The sequence below is a fragment of the Engraulis encrasicolus genome, chromosome 4 (genome assembly GCF_034702125.1).
Source record: "Engraulis encrasicolus isolate BLACKSEA-1 chromosome 4, IST_EnEncr_1.0, whole genome shotgun sequence".
NCBI classification, from domain to species: Eukaryota; Metazoa; Chordata; class Actinopteri; order Clupeiformes; family Engraulidae; genus Engraulis; species Engraulis encrasicolus.
In genome coordinates, this window is record NC_085860.1 from 2,691,742 (window position 1) to 2,697,668 (window position 5,927).

The window sequence follows — 5,927 nt, forward strand, 5'->3', positions numbered from 1 at the left end:
AGGGGTCTGTTTCTTGAATCTTGTTGTTGCTAACCGTCTTAAGACCGTCTTAAGACCGTCTTACCATTCCCTTGGATTTAGTGGTGAGCGTCGCTGTCGAGAGAGAGTTGAGTCGCTCTTACGAAGGACGTTGCTACCGTCGTTAGCAAAGACGCTTTCGAGATACAGACTGCAGTTATCTTCATACGATGTAAATACAGACTGTATATTTAACTGGGGAGATGTTTATATAAATCTGTCAAAATACTTGCAGCTGGTTTGTTGTTAGTTAGCTAGTTCACACTCTAAATATTCAATTCACTAGTGAACTCACAGAACACTAACTGTTTCCCAAGCTACACTGAAAAAAGCCATATGTTGTGTATGTTAAATTAATCAAAGGGAAACATGTCACCTCTACCATGAATAATTATGTTTTGTGATTGGGCATAATGAAGTTATGTAACTTTAGCATGATGCCCAATAACCAACGACTTCCCAAATCCAGTAATGTTGTCACAACCTAATTCCTTTGGATAAGATGACCAATGGCTTTTACAACGCCAGAACAGATGGTGGCAGTAGTGTGCGGATTGTGTGTGGCAGCCGGAAACAACGAGCTTGCCGAGTTCTTTGACTGAATACATATCCGCGGACACTCTGAAGGCGGGTAAGTCAAAAAAGTAAACCACTGTAGGGCTGTTTGCATTTATCATGACTTTCCTAGAATCACATTTATATCACCCGTTTCGTTAGTGTACTTAGTTTTGGCATCAAGGCATACGTTTTATGAGCAAGAGAGTAAGCTTAGCTGGCTAATTCTCACCAATTCAAACTGGTTAGCGGCTAAGTATCGATATAGTCTCCGTGTTTTAACTATTGTTGGGAGTTTGGAAGCTGTCACCCATGTTGTACTGTATGCATGTTTGCATGTGTGACATTATTTTCGGTTACTTTGCGAGTTATAGCGAAAGAAACTACCGGGCAGCTAGCTAATTTATGCTAGGTGACAACAGCTGGTTCATTAACGTTGTATTAGTTCTATGCATTGACGTTGCGAGACCCGTGTGCGTCTGATTTCAAATGTATCCAGGACAGTCGTAGATACCATCAGTAGCTCTACACACATCAATGACACAGGGGAAGTAAAGTTACCGCTGATTTTTGGTATTGCTCCGTCTGACTGTGTGTGTACGGCCACAGTAAATGTTGATTAGCCGGTGGAACTTTTCGGTTTGAAAAAAGACGAGACGTGAGACGCGTGACAGAAGGGGCTGTGTGTGCTTGTGTATGGGTGCGCGTTTGAATGGGTGCGTCGTGTGTAGAACTAGATGCTGCAGTTTGCAGCTGGTTTGATTCATGTCGTGGGTCACTTACCAATGTATGTAGGCCTATTTGGCTATGACCTTTTGAAATAGTTGAAAGTAAATCCCAGTAGTATCTAGTGAAACACACATGCAAACGCCCTTCTGTCCCTCATTCCCTCAAACTCGACCTTCTACATTTGTTGTGTAAAAAGGACATAGCAAGTTTTTTGTATCAATGATCACTTTAGGATATTCCAGTGCATTTACATTCAATCTATACTGTACCTTGAGTGAGGTAGAAATGCATATTGTTGTAAATATAAATACTGTTTGTTATTTTTTGTAATTAATCATTTACTGAATTTCTTTGTAGAATAAGCTTATGTTACTATTATTTGGGTTTTTGTTCTCTGCATAACTGTATCTTTCACCTATATTAATTCCTCAGCATTCAAGATGTTTGTAGGGTCCTCACCTCAGCTACCTCTCACAAGGTGCCCCTGAAAAAGGTGATGAAAGTTCTTGTGTAGTATCTAATCTATGACTATTAGCTCGTGTGTGTGTGTGTGTGTGTGTGTGTGTGTGTGTGTGTGTGTGTGTGTGTGTGTGTGTGTGTAAAATCTGTTGTAATTATTTTACATTTTTCTCTGCATAGCTGTCTCCTTCGCCTATATTAGTTTATCTGTCTTTCTGGTCACAACAGAAATTCAAGACGTTTGGGTCCTCAGCTCAACTGACCAAGACCTTTGCTCATTGAAGGCATGAAGTAATTTGTGATGCCCCCACGATTGCAGTTTTTAAACGCAGATGGCTTGCTCTTTTTAACATGTGCGAGGTAAGTTATTTGTTGATTTTTTGTGTGTTTATTTCCTCATTTTAGTAAGACCATCAGGCCTTTTTGTAACCTTTGTCACAAGTCTTAAGTTACAAGTATTTTGTAGGTATGTGTTTTGTGCCCTGTTTCAAGTTAAGTGCCAAGTTCAAGAGGATCATGACAGTTGGTTTGCTGTTGAATTTCTTCTCAGAGCTGGATGGTCTTTCAACAACACTGCTCCGGGTCTTCAGCAAGAAAGGTGCTTCTCATGCAAGGAAGATACAGAGGATCCTGGTGCCCATGACTCAGGTAAAACATGCACACTGCCATGCATCACAGTAATGCTAAAATTTCAAGATCTAATGTAATGGGGAGAAGTAGGGTGTCTTGGATCATATTGCATTTCTCCCACTAATTTCAATCCTTCAGCCAGTTTTGAACTCATTGTCTTCACCTCAGTTCTAACTACAGCTGGCTTTACACACAGCAGTCCTGGACAATGATATAACAGTCTTTTGCAGGTCAGTTGATGTGGTTGCTGCTCTGTTTTATTATTATTTTATTTTTTTATTTGATTCTCATGTCTGTCTGGCTTGCGATTCCCATGAAATGATCAGGGGAATTAAAGGTACACTGTGTACGAGTTTTAGTTGTTTATTTCCAGAATTCATGCTACCCATTCACTGATGTTACCTTTTTCATGAATACTTACCACCACCATCAAATTCTAAGTATTCATTATGACGGAAAAATTGCTATTTTCATACATGAAAAGGGGGATCTTCTCCATGGTCCGCCATTTTGAATTTCCAGAAATAGTCATTTTTAGCTGCAGAAATGACTGTATTTGGGCCATACTAGAAAATATTAGTTTATTACTTGGTAAGCTTTCATGAAAAGGTCAAATTTGGCAATAGGCAGCCCAGTTTCAATTAGCAGCGTAGTTGCAGTACCTTTTTTCACAATTTCCTGCACAGTGTACCTTTTTAAGGTCAGACGTCACATTTTGGCATCACTTCAGTACGTTTGGAACCAGGGCTGAGTGCTGAAATGGTACCGAGTACTTGGGGCTAATGGAAAAGTGTCAGAGCTGCACCATGCCATATCAAACAGTGACGTACTGTACCACTTCACTGCCAGTACCAACGATACACTACGCTACTAGATAAATGAGATGTGTCCTTTATTTAATGTGGTTGTACCTGTACTGCGTTTATTCTTCCTGTTGGTTAAAATGTTTTTCCTGCATGTTTGTTTCCTGGCATACATTGACCGGCCATCATACGCAGACTGACAACATTGATGTGAAGAGGGAGTGCATGCTGAGGAGCTGACGGTCTACCTGAATGAAGAGCCAGACAAAGTGGTATGTTACAACTCGGCAGCTAGATCTGTCTTTTTCGTTATTAGGTGGCATAGGGAGATCGCACACATCAGTGGCCTGCGAGGCTCATTTTGTTGGGCTCTGGTGGGCTCCTCCTGTGCTACCTGACATGTCTCCTGGCATATCATCCACGTTCTGGACACTGCTGGAGGACACACCAAACCTTCTTGCATTGATGTGCCATCTTGGCCTCAGTTATGTGTTCTTTGCAAACACGAATCTGCCCAATTCCAGCTTTGCTAAAGCACCCTCACATCATCACAAACCCTTTGCCAAATTTCACGTTCAATCCAACACCAGTCATCTCTGATTTGTAGATCTCTGCAGGTCTCTATCTACCCATGAGGGTGTTGCACTTGCTGTGGCACATTGCGAAGGCCGCATTACTGAAGCAGCAGAAGTTATCTTAGAAGAAAACTTAAACTCAATATAGGTTTTAGTTCTGGAATACGATCGTGCTGTAGGGTAATAGTTTTCTCATAGTTTCACCTTAGACAACTCCCCCTCAGGAGACCAAACTTTGAGCAGACTCTTTTGCATTGGATGGGTGGGGTTTGACATATCTTTCTCTCTCATGCAATTTTTGGTTGACAATGTGCCTAAAAGGGCCAATATGTTCAAAATACTAATAATTGTGCTGGTGGGGCAGCCGTGGCCTAGTGGTTAGAGAGTTGGTTTTTCAATCTATTGGTTGCAGGTTTGAATCTCCCCTGACCTGTCACTACATCTCCATCCATGGCTAAAGTGCCTAAGGCAAGGCACCTAACCCCACATTGCGCCAGGGCCTGTAACCAATACCCTGAAAAGTAATAAATGTAAGTCGCTTTGAATACATGAAAGCGTCAGCTAAGTGTAATGCAATGTATTGTAACAATTTTGCACACTGTATACTTAGCTGTATGTGTAAAGTTTCTCACCAACACTCGTGAAAAGATCATGACCCTGTTTCTCAAAAGCACCGTTGTTAGTTAGCGACTTGGTATTTTGCCAATGGGAAATTGCATGCAAGCAAAGTTTTTACTGTAGTTACCAATGATGCTGTTGAGAAACATACTCCAGAATGGGGTCATAGCCACACCAAAAACGAAGAGAGGTAATTGAACATCAGTTTGATCTCACATTCAATTGCCTAAACAGGCAGTGTGAGGGCACACAAGTCAACATCCTCCTCATACCTTTCATAAACTATACTAAATATACTACTATACTACTTTTCCCATCTCTGGGTGTGTTAGGGTGGACAGAAATGCCCCAAACTTGCGCCCACAAATACCGCTTACGGCTTCAATCATGGGTTTTGTTTACTGTTTTCCAGGATGTTGATCTGGACGGTCCAGCTGAAACGTATTGTCTTCGTGTGCGTGTGATCGGCAGAGAGTCCTCAACGACATTGGTAACGTACCTGTGGCCATTGCAGTGTTTGTTTTGGTTTATGCTCTTAATCTCTGTTACCTTCCAGAATGGAAGTACACTTTCAAATTTCTGTTTCATTCTAACCGTCTGTTTCATCAGTTTTTGCACTGCTTTTAAATGTACACTGTGTAAGATTCTTAGTTGTTTATTTCCAGAATTCATGCTACCCATTCACTAATGTTACCTTTTTCATGAATACTTAGCACCACCATTAGGGTGCATCAGTTGCCCCCTATGAAAAGATATGGCCTTGGCCCTATAGTAAAAATGTTCTACACCCAGTAAAAACACACTGTGTAAAATATTTTGAAATTTGGATGAAGTCTACCGGGGCCACCAGCCCCATGAAAATAGAAAATAATGGTGATAGTCAAAATCTTGAATAGAAACAGGGCTGGACTGGCCATCTGGCATGGCGGGCATTTCCCGGTGAGCCCCGCACCCTCGTGGGCCCCCATTGTTTTATTTTTTACATTACTGAAAATAGGGGCCCATGAGGGTGCGGGGCCCTCCAGTGAGTCAGTTCTCCGGCACTAATAATAATGAGGGGGCCCCCTTAAATCCGAAAGTGCCCGGGCCCTATTTATCGCCCAATTCAGCCCTGAATAGAAATGGACATTTTGCTGCATAAAGCTACCCAATAAAAACATATTGCCTCAGCTGTGTGATAAAAAAAATCTATGCACAGTAAAATCACTCTGTGGAAAATGTGTTGAAATTTAGATTAATTCTACTGGGTCCACCAGGCCCATGAAAATACAAAACAATGGTGATAGTGATGGGCAACCTGGATTCCAAAGTCCAGTGCCACATATTCCAAATATAGCCAATATACCGTAATGAACCAGCTGACCCACTGCCAGTATCAAGCAAGAGATTGCGAAGTTGTATGACTTTTGTGTGCTTCACCTGTGGGCCTAGGATTGTACAGGTAGCTGTTAATACCTGGTGGAACATCTGTACTAAAGCTGTGAATGCTCCTTGGAATGACTTATGTTTTTTCAAGAAATCCCTGCAGTAGTTCAATAGA

At 41.6% G+C, this 5,927-nt stretch overlaps 1 long non-coding RNA gene across 1 annotated transcript; it reads left to right on the forward strand.

The window, feature by feature from the left end:
- The first annotated feature begins 427 nt into the window (after positions 1-427).
- Positions 428-5,178, forward strand: LOC134446640 (uncharacterized). Its single transcript, XR_010034434.1, has 6 exons — positions 428-649; positions 1,735-1,795; positions 1,990-2,121; positions 2,312-2,409; positions 3,390-3,466; positions 4,800-5,178. It is a non-coding gene; the product is annotated as an uncharacterized LOC134446640 (long non-coding RNA).
- The last annotated feature ends 749 nt before the right edge of the window (positions 5,179-5,927 follow it).